The following is a 21,996-nucleotide window of genomic DNA, read 5'->3' as shown; positions in this document are numbered from 1 at the left end:
GCTTTAGTACCTTGATTTTTTTTTTTTTGTACAGTTATATGTGTAGTGGTTTCCATATATTTTCTATCATGTAGTATATTTCTTTTTGCTTCTACAATGAATATACATAGTAATAAGACATGCAGCAGTCGACTCAGTTCCACAGGGACACAAGATTAATTTGTCCAACGTGCTGCTATTTTATCCAGTCTGATAGAAATTTGAAATAAAAATTTGAGCTCTATACATTACTGAGCTCGAGATTTTCCCTATAGGCATATGCTGTAGGTGGTTCCTTCAAATCTGAAAAGCTTACAAATTCCTCCTAGAAAATGCCAAGACAAGAACACTTGTAAAAAAATGATGGGCTCAATCTAATTATGATATTCTGGCAATGTGACACTCAGAGCTCTTCCAGAATTAAGTCATTCTGTCAACCAAAAACTGCAGCTAGGCTGATTTCATCTTGCTAAATGCTTATTACATTTTCATCAGGAAAACCAAACCAAGTACTATATTAATGGTGCATTTAAATGATGAATATTCCTGATTGGCATGCATGTGGTATAGAGATTGCAGTAAATAAACTTGATGTATGCAAAATAAAAACATGACTTCTCTTATTATATAAGAGTTGTGCTCAATGTGTATCTCCACTCTCCCCCACCCCAAAAATAAAAATCTTTTTTTATTTTACCGCTGCTTAATTTATTGAATTGAACTGTTTTCTGTCTCCAGGCCCAGGTATTTTTTTGAATAAAGGAACAATCATAGAGTCCCAATTGCCAAGATTGGTTTGCTCGATGCACATTGATACTTGAAAAAAAAAACAACAAAAATTACAAAAATCTTTCCCGTAGTTAGTAAACACAATATATTTTGCGCAAACCAATCAAAATACGCTTTTTGCGATTTTTTTTTTACCAAACATAGGTAGCATAAAACAAATTGGCCAAAAATGTTAAAAAATTTAGATTTTTACATTTTTTTGGGGGGGAATTTCATATAAAAAAATGTGAAAAATATTGTTATTTTTGCCAAATTGACGCTATTTTTTTGTTTATAGCGCATGATCAAAAAATCGCACAGGTGATCAAATACCACAAAAAGAAAGCTCTGTTTGTGGGAAAAAAAGGACGTTAAATTTGTTTAGGTACAGTGTCGCACGACCACGCAATTGTCCGTTAAAGTCATGCAGTGCCGAATCGCAAAATAGGCCCTGGTCAGGAAGGGGGTAAAATCTTCCGGGGCTTAAGTGTTTAATGATAATTAGTAAACACATTTTATTGGTAGCTGAATTAAAAAAATGAAAATCATAGGCTAACAATAGCATATGATTCAGACCTAAAAACCCGCAGAGGCGGCTGGATTTACACAAACGCTCAGAACAAAACACACGCTGGGTGTCCCAACCAAACACCAGGACCAGAAGGGCACGTAATCCGATGAATGGGAGTGACTAATCGGAAAACCGAATTTTTGTCACTACTACCAAAACATGGGATAGGTGAAAGCGTGCCAAATAGCTGTCCACTAGACCAGTCTATCCATTAGGGAAACAACCTATGAAAAAAGGGGGGAAAAAAAATGTTTTGGTAATAGGTCTTGTTAATGCATGAAGTAGAGCTCAATCACTGCAGACATCTGTTAAATGTAGATATAGTAAATATCCTCCTGTTCTTCTTGCGGGAACAAAAAGAGGGTCTTGGAAAAAAGAGAGGGTTTTTTGTCTCCGTATCAGAGGCATAAGTAAAGTTGTTTTTGAAAGTGGATGTCTCTGTAATGCTGTGTAAGGAGCTGGAAGGAAGTCCCTTATATAGGATAGTCCTTTAATATGGGCTGGAGACCTGAAATATAGACACAGCTAGTAGAATCGGTGTCAGATGTACACAATCATTAATTGCTGGTTCATCGGGTGGGTGGGGGGTGGGCGGCTAGGGAGGATCGAGAATGGAAGCAGTGTTGGGACCAATCGGGAATAGTGGAGGAGAGGGAGACAAGTATCCGGCTGGCAGTACGGCAATAGTGGATTACTATTACTATTACTATTACTATTACTTTGAGAGTGTCTCTGATGTTGAAGTACATACAGTAATTTCAGCTGCATCCCCTTTAGGTAGAATAAGATCTGTCTTACCGGTCCCTCCGCCTACTGCGGGTGTTCCAGCCGATGCCTGCTGGATGTGCTCTCAACTCTTGAATCCAGCCATGCAGACGTTTGTAATTTAATGTATTGCCCCGGAGTCCTACCGCTTCATCCAAGTCCACATCAAACCAATGATGCGAGCACCATCCCTCTGAGCCTCCTCACTCTCCGTCCTCAACCCGGAAGTGTTCTCCGATTGCCGATGTACAGCTCCGCCGTGAAGGGAAGGCTGAGGCTAGGTCCGTGAATGAGTGGGACGCAGCGCGTTACATCGACGCGTTTCACGTGCATCACGCACGCTTCTTCAGGATCAGTCAAATCTTGCCTATAAAGGCCTGGAATGCCGCCTTCCAAATGAATATGATGAAAAGAAAACCCTTCAATCAGAGGCATACATTTTTGAATGTCCAGTTTTGTTCAGTTTTCTAAGCTCAGAAGAAATCAGTCATGCTAAGCATGGAACAATCTCAGAAAAATTATGGTTGTCTGTGGGGAAGCTATTTTAAATTGGTACAGGTCACTCTTAATCATATGCACGAAGTCTAAGATCAGAAGGGGGAGGCCAAATCTGCATTAACCTGTTGAAATGAAACCTATAATACCATTCCATAGAACCGAAAAAAGGAAGTGTTCAAAGATAACGCAACGCTGCTTGAGGCCTAAAACACAAATGAGTGTCCGATAATCTATATGTAGCATTTATGACCTAGGAGTTAAAGACAGAGGTTAGGACGTACATAGGAACAATATCTAACAGAATTCCACCTACTCAATTTCTTGATAAATGCTTCATCCAATCCCAACCTGGCAGCTTCAGTTGCTGCACCAATATGGAAAGAATGGGCTGTATAATGAAAATTGGCCATACCAAGACAAACAAAACAAAACATTATTTAAGGACAGCATTGAACTGAAACTGCGTCAGCGGTGAACCATCCTCATGAATAATAAAATTTTGGATAAATTAGGTCTACGTTTCCTGAAATTCTGAATGATAGCTGCAGGAGGAATAGCAGTATTACCAAAATGGGGTAGGGTAATCCAAATCCCTTTTCCCAATTGATCAGTTTTAGACTTACCGATGAATAAACTAACCGAATCATGAGAAATAATTACATGGTTAAACTGAAGCCCTGTAGTACCTTTTTTGTTCCTAGGGATTAGCTCCAAGATTCGTAAGGCTCAAAAAAAGGCTAATGTAAATGCTGCTTGAAAAGATGATTCGTATATGGAAAAACATACCAAATTGGTAGCAGCACACAACTTCCCCAGCAGCCAGAGAGAAATGGGTTTTTTCTATCCTCCAAAGTAAAGTTAACTCTCCTGTACCCTTTACTACCCTGTCGAACTTTGAAAAAACTGTTACAAGCTGGGTAATCCAACAACTTAAAGAAAAAGGAAACACCAGCCAGCATTTTAGATACTGTATATGGTTAAACAATTAACGTTGTGCCATCAGATAACACAAAAAAGCTAAAACAGTACTCTGCAACGAATGCTCAAATGGAGAATGTAGCATCCTGTTAACCACTTGACGACCAGCCGCGGTAGTTTTACTGTGGCAGGTCTGCTCTGTCCTGCGAAATGACATACCTGTACGTCGCTTTGCAGGCCTGCTAAAAAAAGCAGTCATGAGTGCATTTGGACATGGGTGGGTTTGATTCCCTATGGGAAGGGTGGTCATACAGATGCCCGGGGCTTCACTCTGATCCAGAAATTTGGGCAATTTAGCGGTTAATCATTTGAGGCTAGGGAGTGCCAATTTATCCTTGGGTCTGCCCTCAGCTGGTCTCCTGAAGTGCCAATCTGTTATATTTTGGAGTCATTAATGTTAGATGAGATTGCTGTAGTTTTGTTCTGTTTGATTAATGTGTTATAATAGATGTCGGTATTGTGGGGAGAACATGCTCTGATGAGTAGTAGTTGTCCATTCCCATCTAACCACTATTTATCATTTCTTAATATGCTCAGGATGTCATGTCAATGGAGAAATGGGCATTCCATTGTATTTGGCGCTAAATACGAACTTCCAAAATGGGCGCGGCTGTTTCTGCTCATGCACTCAACGTCATCACTGATGTTTTGAGTCACACGTGTGCTACAGTGTCAAATTTTTTAAACCTTGCAGACACCCAGGGTGAGACCCATTCATTAGATGTCTTGAAGATATAAGAATGTTTTAAGTGTCTGTACTATTTTGTAATTTATGTATAACTGTGCCTCACATGGATATTTGCGGACTATTAGGATCCATATTTATATAATAAACTGACAATGTCTCTTATTTATCCTTAGTGTTATCATGTACAAGGCTCTATAAGTCTCTTGAGGAAGCCACAATTGTGGTGAAACATGTTGAGCGGAAACCTCGGTACAAAGGCCATATGAGTCATGTTGGTTTTTTAATGTTTTTTTAACATTGGATATTTGAAATAGAAAGCTATTTTTTTCTGCAATGTCTATTTTTTGCACCTTAAATCCTATTATCCATCTCCAGCGCAATCATTCCATTTATTCCAAAGGCATTTCCTCCAGATTTCCAAGTCCACCACTACTGGAAAAGTTTTAGGAGTACGATATTCTTGGTGGCCCTATTACCTACACAAAAAATAGAACAAAAGTGGGTTGGTTCCTATAGAGGCCTCTAAATGTAAAGAGTCAGTGGTCACTCAGTTAAGACGTAGCTGATGGAATACCTACTGATCAAAAATAAATATATGCAAAAAGGATGTGAGGGGAAAGTGTCTGTAAGAGTGGTGAAGACAGGATGCTTCAAGAACCACCTCACAGGTCACTAGTCCCGACAAAAAGATAGATCAAATGTAGGTTCCAACAGATGCACTATACAGACTGAGTTGTGATGAAAAATTTAACTCATTTTTATTGAAGCACTTATGCCTGGTGGACAAACAGAACATGCATGTACACAATACACTTAAAAATATAAAACCATGTACAAACAGTGGACAGTATCACTAGACAGACCCATTCAATATATCATAGATGGAAAATGCACATTCTAATGGTAAATAACAAAATAAAGGCTTCCTCCAATGGACTAACTGCAGATTTCCTGCCGTGTTCCTGACAAGGAACTGGTTGAAGAGAGACTGGTGTGTGGTGACCCAAGTGTGTAATCACCAATACATTAAACCAGGAGAAGAACTCTTTAAACAATGTGGATCCAGGCAGTAAAGGTGCTGATGATTAGCCGATTACTATTGTACGGTGAGTGGATACTGGCTGAATGATATGTAGATTCCAATAGGAGGTTTTGTCCATCCACGTTAAGACCGATGCAACGGCATTAGATGAAAGATTCCTCTGTTAAAGTAAACTCGTACTTGTAGTGCGTTTGCTGATCGGTTAAATCATTTAGATGTCAGTATATCCCAAAAGTGAAGGGGAAATCGGCAAAAACGTCTTTTTGTGTTACCAAGTCAAAGAATGTATATGCTTAAAATAAGTAGATAGAATACATACCTCCATGTGTGAAATAACGAAGACTCGGCTGTTTGTAGAGGCTTCCAGTGGCGTGGTCCGGTTTGGCGCTTGCTCAAGCCGAATCTGCTGGAGGAGACAGACAAGCCCGTAGCGAGCGGTCTTGCGTCACATCCGGTGTCGGCGAGCAGCGTCCCCAGGGATCCGTAGCCGAGCCGGAGCACAGGGGGTCACGTACACACGGAGTGGAGGTGTTAGGTCGTAGTGAGGAGTCCAACTGTGGAAAGCTGACGCGTTTCACCGAATCAGATCGGTTTCATCGGAGCTCTACACAAGCCTGGGGCACAACATCATAACACCAGTGATTGCGCCATACAGCCACAAAACCCCTGGATCCTGCTGCATCTGAAAATAATTCAAAATCACTTGCTAGGATAAATTCTTCCTGGAAAAAAGATCGCCCTTTGAACCCTTCAAGAAAATGTGACCACACTAACAAATCCTCCTTCAGTTCTGAGGTAAGTCTAATATAAGAAAATGGGGATTTATAACCTGGCAAAGCCATACAGTATATAGCCTTCTAGAAAATATCCTGCCTACGGGCATAATTCTTGATGCAAAGGCTAAAAGCCCCAATAAACATTGAAGCTCTTTAAACAGAATTTTACTCTAATTTGGTTGTTTGATTAGAGGAATATGCTTTCAGATAGCAGCAATCTGAGCACACACACTATATATCAGTGATGCCAAATCCTTAAAATACTATTAGAGAAGGAAGGATTGGGAGACAAGGAGTTTTTGGCACAACAAACTTAATAAAATAAAATTTTTATTTAGATCCATATAAAACCAGGGAAGAAAAGGTACTTAGTATAAAAGGTATGGCTTGGAAACAAGCCCAGAAAATATATACAAATTGTGTAGCAGTTATTAGAATATCAATTCCATACAGAGATACAGAAGTTTCATGCAAGTTTTTATAAGAACAAATACTTGACATCAGAAGAATCCTGCCGACGGATGCCAGAAGACACAATGGCCGTCCAACCGGACCAGCTGATGCTGTATTCAATAATACACCCGCCGCCATGGTTCCCCATCCGGGGAGGATGTTGTGGACACTCGTTTGGAGCTCATGAAAGCACCTACTGTATGGGTCTTCATTTTGGGACTCATAACCTGAGTTTTGTATCAGTGCTGGGGCTGTTGACGACAGCCAGGCATCTACCAATCCTTGGTTGCTACATTTCCAAGGTTTTTACTTACTTATCAATCGCATGAGGCTCCGGTAGCCCACGACATCCTCTCCGTTATTTACAAGTGATGCTGAGACACATGTCTCGCTCTATAAAATTGTACAGAGTATCTCATTAAAATGCTCCAGATGAAGCTTTGAATAAGGCGAAACATGTTGAGCAATATTGAATATGTGCATAAGAATTATTGAATACAGCATCAGCTGGTCCGGTTGGACGGCCATTGTGTCTTCTGGCATCCGTCTGCAGGATTCTTCTGATGTCAAGTATTTGTTCTTATAAAAACTTGTATGAATCTTCTGTATCTCTGTATGGAATTGATATTCTAATAACTGCTACACAATTTGTATATATTTTCTGGGCTTGATTCCAAGCAATACCTTTTATACTAAGTACCTTTTCTTCCCTGGTTTTATATGGATCTAAATAAAAATGTAATTTTATTACGTTTTTTGTGCTAAAAAATCCTTGTGTCCCAATCCTTCCTTCTCTAATTTGGTTGCTTGCAAGTTAAATTTCATAAGGGGGGGGGAGTGTATTTGGATACCTAAAAATTCAGTAGAAGCCGAAGACAAAATTGTCTTTTCTTGGGCGAGCAGGATACCAAAAAATTCAGAAATGGTAAAAAATAAACGAAATCATTTAAAACAATGGAGTGAATCGGCAGGGCCTATAAAAATAAAATCGTCCAGGTAATGTATTACGCTATCATGACCTGACTCAAAAGTAATAACCCAGTGTAGAACGGTAGAGACCTTCTCAACATATGCAGGAGATAATGAGCATCCTATTGAAAGGAACGTGTCGTAAAAGTAGTTGCCTTCAAAGAAAATACCCAGGGAGTTAAATGCTTTAGGGCAGGGATATGCAAACTGGGGCCCTCCAGATGTTGCATAACTACAGGTCCCATGAGGCATAGCAATATTCTTACAGCTATAAACATGACACCCAGACGGAGAGGCATGATGGCATGATGGGTAGTTTTGCAACAGCTGGAGGGCCACAGTTTGCATTTCCTTGATTTAGGGGATATTGGAAGGAGCCTAAATGCAGCTTTAATGTCTGCCTTGGCCATAAGGGCCCCGACACCATGCGGCCTAATTTTCATTGTTTAAAGAACCCCCTTTGGCAAACAAGAGGTGATGTATTAACCTAAATGAATTAGGTTATTTTTTTGTGCACCCCCCCAATAGTGAAATTCTAGAATTGGAAAAGAGTGGGGAACAAAAAGGACCCACCATACACCCTTCACTAATTTCTTTAGACAATTTTTCTCTGATTATGTGAGGATAAACATCCACCGACTTTAAATTACCAGCCATCTTGCATCCTAAACCATTAAACTTAGGTAAATCAAAACTATTGGTAAAACCTGCAGTTTTGAACAGAGCTGTCTCCCTGTCTGGATATCTTTCTAGCCAGGGACGCATGTTTGCCATTTTCACAGGAGTGAATGCTTTTGGACAAGGTTTCATGCTGTGCTTGGCTAGAGGCATTAGCGCTTTTAAAAAATTTCACCACTGGATGATTACCAGAACAATGTGAACATGCGTGCTTGTACTTACATGCCACGTTCCACTTACATTTGCTTTCATTGTATGCAAAGCAGAAACATTTCCTGTAGGGGGAGACTGAAGAAGCGGTGACAATTGTTTAATAGTTTTAATCCTAGATAGCAATATGAGGTTCAGTCACAACCCCACGTCTTTCATGCCCCATTTCAAATTATAATATATTTAGAGCTTTTGCCAGAACGACTCATCATAGGTAAACGAGCCTAATCTGCCAACATTTTTATAGGCGTCAAGTAAATTTTCGAGATGCTGAAAAGTCCCGCTGCATAAGTCAGGGTGCTTTTTACCCATAATACAGAAAAATATACAGTAGGCTTGAAACCAGTTATTGAATGACCTAGACACTGGCCTGTGTCTGTTATCCTCCATGTTAGCTTCTGCTCTCTTATCTAAGCAAGCATTGAAATTATAAAAAGGGAGTAGGGATAATATATCCACAAATTCTCCCCTCCAAATCTTCTCCTTCACTGACATAGGTAAGTGAAAAACAAAGGGAGATATTTTACATGGGAGAACCTCCTTGATGCAGGACTCAGGGACAGCATGTCTACTGACAGAAAGACTGGTAGAAATATTAGTGCTTGGATACAGCCCAGAGACCCCAGGAGGGAGATAGGTTAACATCATTAGTCTGCTCCAGCAAGAACACAACAGGGTTTGTGTTACTGATGCGTGTATTTTCACGGCTCATCACCCTTGTGGCCTCCTCGAATGGTGACAGTACAGTGCATGCATCCTTTATCAGCAGCCATTGGCATGGGAAAAAAAGTAGAGCCGGCCTAAGGCTGTCGTTGTGCCATACTCGCTCAGGTACTCATTGACGGCCCTCTGCTGCATGTGCACTGCAGCATTGCCAAAGTCGAGTTCCACCTGGTGGGCATGTCACAAATCAGTCGATTTACGGGCAGGTGCAATTCCCGCTGAATTTCAGCCAGCCGAGCACTGGCACTGTATGACCACCTAAAATGGCTACAGACTACTTTAGCAGATCTTCCAACCCTGGGTACCTATTTAGGAAACGCTGCACCACCAAATTGAGAACATGTGCCAGGCATGGCACGTGTCCACTTTCCCTGTCTGTGGGTGGACAGGAGGTTTGTGCCATTATCACACACCACGATTCCTGGCTCAAGCTGGCATGGTGTGAACCACCTCTGGGCCTGCCCCTGCAGAACTGCAAGAATCTCTGCTTCAGTGTGGTTCCTGTCTCCTAGACAGACCAACTGTTTTTCTGCAGCAGATGGGGCAGATAAATTTGCCAGCTACAGTCTAAAACTGATGGTGTGCTACTGGCAGATGTGCTGCAAGGACCTGGGACACCCTGCACTATACCATCATCCCTGTCAGTGGAGGCTGCTGAGAGGTCATGAGGTATAGTGCGGTTAGACTGAGATGAGTAAGGAGGAGGAACAGAATTGCATCCCTTTTGTATGGCTTTCAGGTGCTCTTGCTAACGGGCAGGTTAAATGCCTTATCAAGCATGTGATACCCAAATGGCTGGTATTTTTGCCACGTTTGATGTGAAATTTTGCAAACTGCAACAGTGGGATCGACTGCACATGTTCTAAAAAAGGGACAGCTCTCTACTGTTCGATGATGGCTGCCTCATTGGGGTTGAGCCTCACCCTCATGTTCCTCCTCTGCTCTATCCGGCACCCAAGTTGCATCATTGATCGCAACATAATTATCTCCTCCATCCTCATTACCACTGGAGACAACTTGGCAATAGAGATGTCCCGAACTGTTCGCCGGCAGACAGTTCCCTGCGAACATCGCTTGTTCGCGTCCGCCGCTGAGGGCGAACATATGCGATGTTCGGTCCGCCCCCTATACTTCATCATTGAGGCAAACTTTGACCCTGTACCTCACAGTCAGCAGACATATTCCAGCCAATCAGCATACCCTCCCTCCCACACCCTCCCACCTCCTATAAAAAAGCAAGGGCAGCATCCATCTTAGATCATTCTGAAGCAGTGTTAGTAGTGAGAGCAGGGAGAGTGCTGCTGCTGTTAATAGGGACAGTTGTTAGTCTTATTAGATTATAGATAGTGTTCTCGGTCCACTCCTGCTGTAAGGACAGCATCCTGACAGCACCCCAAAAAGCCCTTTTTAGGGCTGGTATTTGAGTAATTTTATATATACAGTATATATATATATATATATATATATATATATATATATATATATATATATATATATATATTGTGCAGTTGCCTGCCCGCCGTGTGTGAGAGGCTACAGACCCACCACAGACTGTACTGTGTGCACACCACACTCATATCGGGTGGCACAGTACCTTGCAGTTTAAAAAAGATTATTTTTTTCCTCTGTCATAATTGCAGTGAGTGTCAGGTCCACAGAGTGTACTGTGCCCACTGCAGTGCCCACCACTCATATATACGGTGGCACAGCAGCTTGCAAATTAAAAATATATATATTTTTTTATAATTGCAGTTGCTTGGCCTGCCAGTGAATGTCAGGTCCACAGAGTGTACTGTGCCCACTGCAGTGCCCACCACTCATATATACGGTGGCACAGCACCTTGCAAATTAAAAAAATATATATTTTTTATAGTTGCCTGCCAGTGAGTGTCAGGCCCACAGACTGTACTGTACCCACTGCAAATGGACTGTTTGCGGTTGTTTGCAGTGCGTTAAACGAGGAGTTTGGTCTGTCAGAGTTTGGTCTGTCACTGTGAATTGACACAACATCATACCTGATCGTATTCACACACTGGATGTTTTAAAGCACGTTATTCCAAACAATTTAGGAATGTTAGGTGATTTATGCCCTTTATGGATTAAAACCCGACTTTGCGTCAACTATGTAATTTTCCATGGGAGTTTTGCCATGGATCCCCCTCCGGCATGCCACAGTCCAGGTGTTAGTCCCCTTGAAACAACGTTTCCATCACTATTGTGGCCAGAAAGAGTCCCTGTGGGTTTTAAAATTTGCCTGCCTATTGAAGTCTATGGCGGTTCGCCTGGTTCGCCCGTTCGCGAACATATGCGGAGGTTCGCGTTCGCCATTCGCGAACGGCAAATTTTAGGTTTGCGACATCACTACTTGGCAATACAGTGCGGCTGGGGAAACCTGACTGCCAATTTGTTTGTTCTCCCCTCTCTGCAGGCTCATGTTCCTACCTTCCTTAACCTCAGAACCAATATCTGAATCAAGTATTGGCAATGCATCATCAAGGAGCAAGTGACTGATGCTGTGTTCAAATACCTCAGATGACTCCTTTGTGCCTGATGCTGGGACTATGGCACGAATAGCTGTGGACAAGGAGGCAGATTTAGCCTTTGCCTGCGAGCACATACGCTGCTGGCTCCCTCACAGTGCCATGGGAACGTCTCCCTCACCTTGTTAACCTCCCAGACATGATAGGAATGTGCTTATTAACAAAATGTAATAAAGATGTGAAAATGTGTATGTGAATGCACTTTAATCAATGGATAGTGGTGTTTGGTGTACTTTAACTTGAGTACTCATTACACAGACACACTCCACTGACACACTACGATATACTGCAGTAAAACTGCACTAACGCACAAAAATATACTGCGCTAAATGTGCAGTAATACACAGAAGTATGCTGCGTTAAACATACACTAGCGCACAGAAATATACTGTGTTAAACATGCAGTAACACGTTGAAATTTACTGCGTTAAATGTGCACTAATACACTGAATTATATTGCGTCAAACAGCACAAAGCGCACTGAAATATACTGCGTTAAACATGCACTAATGCACTAAAATATACAGCGTTAAACTGCACATAACGCACTAAAATATACTGCGCTAAATGGTAAATGACGCACTGAAATATACTGCATTAAATGTGCACTGTGATGGTATGCGAGGTGAGGTAGTAGATAATAGCTATATTTCACCTCGCATACGTTCTGTAGTGAGAGACTGAACCAGAATCAGGCCCGGGTTTTTCCATCCTCTATGACAGGCTAGGTTCCAGTCCAGAGAGTGTGGGTAACCTGAGTTCATGCTCAGGTGGACTTTATTTGAACAGGAAGAGAGCACAGATATGCTCTGGCATGAGACTCAGAAAGGAATCTGAGAGAGGAGCTCTTTTTGGACTTTGAAATAAAAGGTTTGCTTTACCATATGTTTTGTGGGTGATGGGGACCAGCCCCACACTGTATAGTGAGGAAAATTCCTGTATAGTTTAGCGCCGGACAGCAAGGATTTATTTTACTGTTTTGTTATTTTTTCATATGTGCAAACCTCTGCTGAATAAAGCTGGCAACCCACCAGACTTTTAAGAAATTACCTGCATGCTGGCCTTATTTTCCTGGAAAAGGTGATCCCTGTGAGCTAATCTCCAACAGCACTAACACACTGAAGTATACTGTGTTAAACGGCACATAACACATTGAAATATTCTGCATTAAACGTGCACTAACGCACAGAAATATACTGCGTTAAACATGCAGTGACTGAGATATACTGCGTTTAACGTGCACTATTGCACTGAAATGTACTGCATTAAATGGCACATAATGCACTGAAATATACTGCATTAAGCGTGCACTAATGCACAGAAATATACTGCGTTAGGCGTGCACTAATGCACAAAAATATACTGCGTTAAACGTGCACTAATGCACAGAGATATACTGCGTTAATTGTGCAGTAACGCTCAGAAATATACGGAGTTAAACGGCGCGTAACGCACTGAAATATACTGCATTAAATGTGCACTAGCGCACAGAAGTATACTGCGTTAAACGACACGTAATTCACTGAAATATACTGTGTTATGGTGACAGTACAGTGCATGCATCCTTTATCAGCAGCCATTGGCATGGGGAAAAAAAGTAGAGCCGGCCTAAGGCTGTCGTTGTGCCATACTCGCTCAGGTACTCATTGACGGCCCTCTGCTGCATGTGCACTGCAGCATTGCCAAAGTCGAGTTCCACCTGGTGGGCATGTCACAAATCAGTCGATTTACGGGCAGGTGCAATTCCCGCTGAATTTCAGCCAGCCGAGCACTGGCACTGTATGACCACCTAAAATGGCTACAGACTACTTTAGCAGATCTTCCAACCCTGGGTACCTATTTAGGAAACGCTGCACCACCAAATTGAGAACATGTGCCAGGCATGGCACGTGTCCACTTTCCCTGTCTGTGGGTGGACAGGAGGTTTGTGCCATTATCACACACCACGATTCCTGGCTCAAGCTGGCATGGTGTAAACCACCTCTGGGCCTGCCCCTGCAGAACTGCAAGAATCTCTGCTTCAGTGTGGTTCCTGTCTCCTAGACAGACCAACTGTTTTTCTGCAGCAGATGGGGCAGATAAATTTGCCAGCTACAGTCTAAAACTGATGGTGTGCTACTGGCAGATGTGCTGCAAGGACCTGGGACACCCTGCACTATACCATCATCCCTGTCAGTGGAGGCTGCTGAGAGGTCATGAGGTATAGTGCGGTTAGACTGAGATGAGTAAGGAGGAGGAACAGAATTGCATCCCTTTTGTATGGCTTTCAGGTGCTCTTGCTAACGGGCAGGTTAAATGCCTTATCAAGCATGTGATACCCAAATGGCTGGTATTTTTGCCACGTTTGATGTGAAATTTTGCAAACTGCAACAGTGGGATCGACTGCACATGTTCTAAAAAAGGGACAGCTCTCTACTGTTCGATGATGGCTGCCTCATTGGGGTTGAGCCTCACCCTCATGTTCCTCCTCTGCTCTATCCGGCACCCAAGTTGCGTCATTGATCGCAACATAATTATCTCCTCCATCCTCATTACCACTGGAGACAACTTGGCAATAGAGATGTCCCGAACTGTTCGCCGGCAGACAGTTCCCTGCGAACATCGCTTGTTCGCGTCCGCCGCTGCGGGCGAACATATGCGATGTTCGGTCCGCCCCCTATACTTCATCATTGAGGCAAACTTTGACCCTGTACCTCACAGTCAGCAGACATATTCCAGCCAATCAGCATACCCTCCCTCCCACACCCTCCCACCTCCTATAAAAAAGCAAGGGCAGCATCCATCTTAGATCATTCTGAAGCAGTGTTAGTAGTGAGAGCAGGGAGAGTGCTGCTGCTGTTAATAGGGACAGTTGTTAGTCTTATTAGATTATAGATAGTGTTCTCGGTCCACTCCTGCTGTAAGGACAGCATCCTGACAGCACCCCAAAAAGCCCTTTTTAGGGCTGGTATTTGAGTAATTTTATATATACAGTATATATATATATATATATATATATATATATATGGCATGAGACTCAGAAAGGAATCTGAGAGAGGAGCTCTTTTTGGACTTTGAAATAAAAGGTTTGCTTTACCATATGTTTTGTGGGTGATGGGGACCAGCCCCACACTGTATAGTGAGGAAAATTCCTGTATAGTTTAGCGCCGGACAGCAAGGATTTATTTTACTGTTTTGTTATTTTTTCATATGTGCAAACCTCTGCTGAATAAAGCTGGCAACCCACCAGACTTTTAAGAAATTACCTGCATGCTGGCCTTATTTTCCTGGAAAAGGTGATCCCTGTGAGCTAATCTCCAACAGCACTAACACACTGAAGTATACTGTGTTAAACGGCACATAACACATTGAAATATTCTGCATTAAACGTGCACTAACGCACAGAAATATACTGCGTTAAACATGCAGTGACTGAGATATACTGCGTTTAACGTGCACTATTGCACTGAAATGTACTGCATTAAATGGCACATAATGCACTGAAATATACTGCATTAAGCATGCACTAATGCACAGAAATATACTGCGTTAGGCGTGCACTAATGCACAAAAATATACTGCGTTAAACGTGCACTAATGCACAGAGATATACTGCGTTAATTGTGCAGTAACGCTCAGAAATATACGGAGTTAAACGGCGCGTAACGCACTGAAATATACTGCATTAAATGTGCACTAGCGCACAGAAGTATACTGCGTTAAACGACACGTAATTCACTGAAATATACTGTGTTAACCACTTAAGCCCCGGAGGATTTGGCTGCTAAACGACCAGGGGCTATTTTGCGATTCGGCACTGCGTGACTTTAACGGACAATTGCGCGGTCGTGCGACGCTGTACCTAAACGAATTTGGCGTCCTTTTTTTCCCACAAACAGAGCTTTCTTTTGGCGGTATTTGATCACCTGTGCGATTTTTTGATCACGCGCTATAAACAAAAAAAGAGCGTCAATTTTGCAAAAATAGCAATATTTTTCCCTTTTTTTTATATGAAATTCCCCCCCCAAAAAATGTAAAAATCTAAATTTTTTAACATTTTCGGCCAATTTGTTTTATGCTACCTATGTTTGGTAAAAAAAATCGCAAAAAGCGTATTTTGATTGGTTTGCGCAAAAGTTATTGCGTTTACTGACTAAGGGAAAGATTTTTGTCATTTTTGTTGTTTTTTTTTTTAACGCGTAATGGCGGCGATCTGCGATTTTTTTTGCGGTACTGCGACATTGGGGCGGACAGATCGGACCCTTGACTGACATTTTTGACACTTTTGGGGTTACCAGTGACATTTCTACAGTAATCAGTGCTATATATATGCACTGTTACTGTAAAAATACACTGGTAGTGAAGGGGTTAACTTTATTTGAGAGGGAGGGGCTGTGTGTGTCCTTAGGGGCGTGATTCTTACTGTGATTGGCTGTGGCTTCAGCTGTATGCAGAGTGATCAATGGATCTACATAGTAGATCCATATGATCAGCTCTCATACAGAGGGGAGAATGACAGGCAGCTTGTTTACACAAGCTGCCTGACTTTCTCCCTCTCCCCCGCCGATCGCAGAGTGGCCGGCGGACATCGGGTCCGCCGGTCACACGCGCGGGGGGGTCCGTGACCACGCGGGAGCGGGAGCGCGCCTCCGGCGGCGCGCGCTCGCTCCCTAGACCCTCACAAGCTAGTGACGTAGCCCTACGTCACTTTGCCTGTGAGGGGCTGACCGCCGACGTAGATTGGCGTGCGGCGGTCGGCAAGTGGTTAAATGTGCACTAACGAGATGTCCCTGACAACCAATTAGTCATCAGCTGTCAATGAGTTTCCCCACTGACAGCCGAATAAAAAATAAAAAAAAAAGTGGCGGCAAAAAATATATAAAGAAAAAACTGGGTTTGGAGGGGAATATCAAGCCAAATTATTTAAAAAAAATGGTGTGGGGTCCCTCTAAAATCTATACCAAACCCTTATCTGGGCATGCCGTTTGGCAGGTCAGAAAAGGATGGGGATGAGAGAGCGCCCACCTGCTGAACCATACCAGGCCACATGCCCTCGAAATAAGGGGTGGTTGCTTTGGGGTAGGGGGAGCTCTGCCCCCACCCCAAAACACTTCGTCTCCACGTTGATGGGGACAATGGCCTCTTCCCGACAACCCTGGTCTATGGTTGTCAGGGTCTGCAGGCAGGGGGCATATTGGAATCTAGAAGCCCCCATTTAAGAAGGGCTCCCAAGATCTATTCCCCCCCATGTGAATGGGTATCGGGTACATAGTACCTCTACCCATTCGCCAAAAAAGTGTACAAAAGTAATAACCACACGAGACAGACAGTTTTTGGCAAATCCTTTAAAAAAAATAATAATAAAAAAAAATAGCGTCCCTCGATGTAAATCCATCATCAATCACGTTACCCGCCAACCTGAAAAATAGAAAAAATTAAAAATGCTCTTGCCTCCTGGAAGGCCTCCCACCATATGCCCGCTCCACGCTTTGATATTTCTTATATAGGCAAAGGACGGGGCCACCTGGCTACGTCACCCAGGGGCACCACTCCTTCTGAGGTCATGTGACTTTTACTTAATTTTTATTACTGTTGTATACTTTTTGGTGAGTGGGTAGGGGTACTATGTACCTGATACCCATTACAAATAAGGGGAGGTAGGATCTGGGGGCCCCCTTGTTAAAGGGGGCTTCCAGATTCCAATAAGCCCCCAACCCACAGATCCTGACAACCCCAGCCCAAAGTTGTTGGGAAGAGGCCCTTGTCCCCATCAACATGGGAACACGGTGCTTTGGGGTGGGGGGGGGGAGAACACCCACCCCCATGTTGCTTTGAAGTGGGGGGTGTTTTATGCATGCTACACATGCGCCACTTTACAGGCACATTAGGAATTTTTAATTTTTATTGCACTTTAAGCATAATTAAAATAACTGTTCCTAAAAAAAGTTTTTTTTATTACATTTTTAATCTGTTTTTTATTACATGTCCCTCCAGGCAGTATCCAGATCCCCAAAAACCTTTTCCTGTTTGGCTCCTATAGACTTCAATGTGGTACACCGTTCGGGTTAGAACATTTCCCCTGTTCAGGAGTTCTGCTGCAGGGGTGGGTTTCGGCCCATCCCTACTCATCAGATTTGATAAGTGGCCCGACTAGAAGTCGATTTATAAATCAGTTAAGAATTGGCAAGAAGGGGCGTGGGGGTTTGTAAACCCTAACAATCAATGGTAGAGGGTGGCACAGAATTTTCCTTTTCTACTGCTGCTATTTTGACACCTCCTGCTTTTATCTTTTTCATCTCCTCCTGTGTCTTATTTATTCAGCTCCTCCTTCAAATAATCTCCCTCATTTCTTATTTCACTAAAAGGCAACCAAGGCTGTTTGCTAGGCTTTTCTCTGGTTTCTGGTTCATTTCTACCATTCCTTCTATAACTACCTAAACTAATAGAAGTTCTTCCCCATGGTCCCTTAAAATCAGCTCTATTTTCTGACCCTCGACTCAAATAATTCTAGCTGTATCAACTGCAAAGCTGTCCTCTCTGCATTTTCTCCTTCGCTCTTAAAAAAAAAATCATTATAATCACTAGGATCAGGTGTAACAGATAAAATACCTTCCCTGACATCACCATCTAATGCTTCTAATAACATTGCCCTGTGAACCAAACCACCATGTTCAGAACCTGGATTTCCAGTCATTACATATTCCATTACACTTCTAATTCTATCTGTAAGTTCATATGGGAATTTATTCTTCACCTGTCTAATCTTTCCTGAAAAGAAGGTATTTGGATGTTTAAAAGGAAGTCGGCATTGTATAGTTTTATGATGTTCGCCACAATTTTGCAAAATCTGTGCCCACAATCCATTGCCTGCACTTTTCTGAAAAATTCTAGCTGCTATGTCTTCCATATTCAAGTTGTATGTGTCTCTGACTCTCTGCAAATCACGAAACCATTTCATAAATCTATTTATATCATAGCTGGGTACCTGTCCTATCTCTCTTACAATGGCTTCCATCTCCTGTGGTTTTAATTGTTTTTTGATCAATCAAACTTCACTGTCAGTTGGCAGTATTCAATACAGTTGTTGTAATGGTAGGAGCTGCTGGCATGTTTGGAACTGCATTTAACTCATCCCAGGGATATATTGGCTTAAAATTTGGTAATAAGCCTAAAGTGTTACTAAACCCACAACAATAAAATCAGTCTGTATATGAAGTATAGCAAGCATGCTTGTTATACTGTGGAACCTAAGGGGTTAATCCTCCTCGTGTAAAAGTGTAAAAAGGCTGTTTGATCCTGTCTTCTCTGATCCTCCCCTTCTCCCACTGTCCCCAATCCATGTCCTGATAGGACAGAGCCTTTGGAGTCAATCTGCACATGCTCAGCTGGGTGTGTATTGCTAGAGAGTTTTTTTTTTTTTTTCTTTGGAAGGTGCATGTGATCAGCACAGGGCCAATCAGCACTGTCCAGACAGAGGGTCAGAGGTCCTGCAGCCTCATAAGACAATCAGAAGAGGATGACAACTCCTCATACAAACTTTACCAGACACTGATAGAAGTCACAAGACTGCTATATATTGCTGATGAGAAAAAGTATTTAGCAGTTTAGGTTTACCAAAACATTGCATTTCCATGTTCTGCGGGAGACTAGATATAGTGAATGCAGGCTCCTGGTTTAATAACACTTTCATTTTAGAGGCACCCAATATTGACAGGTACCTGCTCCCACTTCTGTCAGCAAAGGAAGTTCTCCTCCCTCCCCCTGTAGTCTTCTGGGACACTAAAAGGTCCCAGAAGCCTGCATCTATCAACCCAGGATGCACCACGCACATGCACAGTGGGCACCCCAAGCTGTCACAGCCAGGTGCCCATAGTCAAGATGTCGGTGCCGCAGAGGGAGGACAGAGGATAAAATACGGCTGGGTTGAGCTCACCGCTGAACCGTGGGACAGGTGAGTTGCTGTTTTTTAAAAGTCAGCAGCTACTCTTTTTGTCAGTTCTGAAAAAAGTTAACAGATGGGTGCTAAATTGTATTAAGCATCATGGCCCTCCTCATGAAATTCCAGAAAATAAATGTAAGCAGACATAGACTTTAATGAAGGAATTTTTAGAGAAAAATGTTTTTGATAACAAAATTTCAGAAAGTAAAAGAAAAGGTTGTATTGTACAGGGCTTGTGATCTTACTGTGTAACCAGTTCCGGCTCTGCAAAATCATGTACATGTACGTGATTTTGTGCAGGTGATGTAGGGAGAGTGATGGCCACCTGGACCCGCCAATCGTTCGGCAGGATGACAGAACAGCTGTTTGCATATGTAAACAAGGCAGACCATTGTTCTGTCAGGGAGTAAAAGAGAGTTCTTGTGTTTCAGCTAAGCTCCCCCACAGTTAGAAAGCACTCCCTAGGAGTACACTTAACCCCTTGATCACCCCTGGTGTTAACCCTTTCCCTGCCAGTGTCATTTATACAGTAACAGTGCATTTTTTTTAGCACTGGTCACTATATTGGTGTCACTGGTCCCAAAAAAGTGTCACTGGTGTCAGATTTGTCTGCCGCAATGTCACAATCCCGCTAAAAATTGCTGATCGCCGCCATTACTAGTAAAAACAATAAAAAAAATTAAAAAGTCCATAAATGTATCCCATAGTTTGTAGACACTATAACTTTTGCGCAAACCAATCAATATACACTTACTAGGGTTTTTTTTTACCAAAAATATGTAGCAGAATACATATTGGCCTAAATTGATGAAAAAATTTGATTTTTTTTATTTCTATTGGGTATGTTTTATAGCAGAAAATAAAAAATATTGCTTTTTTTTTTCAAAATTGTGGTTATTTTTTTTGTTTATAGTGCAACAAATAAAAACCACAGAGGTAATCAAATACCACTAAAAGAAAGCTCTATTTGTGGAGAAAAAAAGAACATCGATTTTATTTGGGTACACCATGAAATGACTGCCCAATTGTCAGTTAAAGCAGCACCGTGCTGTATCGCAAAAAATGGCCTGATCAAGAAGGGGGGTAAACTTTCCGGAGCTGAAGTGGTTAACAATGGAAAGTTGCTTGAGAGGTACGGTTGAGGAAATTGCCCAGTTACAGAATGCAGCTGATATTAACAACAAGATCTGTGAGATGTTATGAAACTAATCAGAAACTGAGACTGTACATTTTAAATTGCATGCAGTTACTATTAGGGAAGCTTTGATTGAGAAATCTAAGCGTTGTGATGAATTATCAAAGGAAAATAAGAGATTGAAATAAGAAGCAGGCCCTGTTTACACCTGAGCGATTTTCAGCTCGTAAAATGCTCATCTCTAAAGTCTCAAAACGCCCAACAAGCAAAATCCTATTAATTTCAATCAATCCTGTTCACATATGAGCGTTTTGTTGCCTGAAGCAAAACACCCTTTTCGACAGATTACATGTGTTTTTGTTAGATGCCAATGCCTGCCTCCAAACACCTGCAGAAAAACGCCTGAAAAAAGCCAAAAAAACTTGCCTGAAATTCGCCTGAATAAAGCAAAAAAAAAAAAAAACGCATGAAAACAAGACGCTCAGGTGTGAATGGAGCCTTATGGAATTAGAGAAGAGACCACAGGAATGCCGGTTTGGAAAAAAAAACTTGAATTCAGCAATCTGCAGCAAAATACAAACTCAAACTTTCCATCAAATGTAACTAAATCTCATATCAAATCTGATGATTCATTGCCAGCTGCACCTACTGTGACTACCACAGTTTACAACAATAATAATAATACAGATGAAGTTCAGCTTGTAATGAAACCTCTGAAACCGAAAGAATTAGATGCATTTCCAAAAGAAATAAGAATGGTTCCCTGCCATGATTTAAACAGATTTTTTAAATGGTTTTGTTACTTGCAACAAGCCAGAGATATGAACAATCTAAACCCATCTGACTTAGAAAGTGTCATGCAACATTCTATAGGAAATAGTCTTTGGATGAGAATTAATCAGATCTGTATTCACCCCCTGAGGACAAGGGACATATTACTGGAATTACTGTGCGTTTTGTATGGCATACGTTCAAATGTTACTATTCATGGGAAAATCAAACAAATACAGAATGAGTTTCCTTATGAATTGTCACACAGGATAGCTACTATTATGGAATTTCTGGTCGGTAATAAATTTTCATTTGAGCATGGAGACTTCTTACATAAGAGTATGGTTCTAGATGCTTCACAGGAGAATTTTATTAGTTATCCCAAATCCCCATGGTTTAAATGACATATTGTTAAGAGCAGATCATTTATGGAGAAAATTAAATACGCAGGCAGTACAAGTTGATGTAGTCACATTGTTTAGGGCAAATACTGAACATAAAGATCAAAAGATAAAGTCGAATGATAACAGCCAG

The 21,996-nt window shown here is 41.9% G+C and overlaps 1 pseudogene across 1 annotated transcript in view; it reads right to left on the bottom strand.

Annotated features, from left to right (window-relative positions):
- The window catches only part of LOC309560543, a 55,957-nt pseudogene extending 36,119 nt beyond the window's left edge, over positions 1 to 19,838 (bottom strand). Inside the window, exons 1-3 of the transcript in view lie at positions 19,802 to 19,838; positions 17,835 to 18,785; positions 11,541 to 11,672 (exon numbers count right to left, since the gene is read on the bottom strand). The product of the transcript in view is annotated as an uncharacterized misc_RNA (transcript). The remainder of the gene's footprint in view (positions 1 to 11,540; positions 11,673 to 17,834; positions 18,786 to 19,801) is intronic.
- Between the last annotated feature and the right edge of the window lie 2,158 nt (positions 19,839 to 21,996).

Source organism: Pelophylax lessonae, assembly GCF_965119305.1.
Source record: "Pelophylax lessonae genome assembly, chromosome: 7".
Classification (NCBI taxonomy): Eukaryota; Metazoa; Chordata; class Amphibia; order Anura; family Ranidae; genus Pelophylax; species Pelophylax lessonae.
This window is presented reverse-complemented; position numbering and strand designations above follow the sequence as displayed.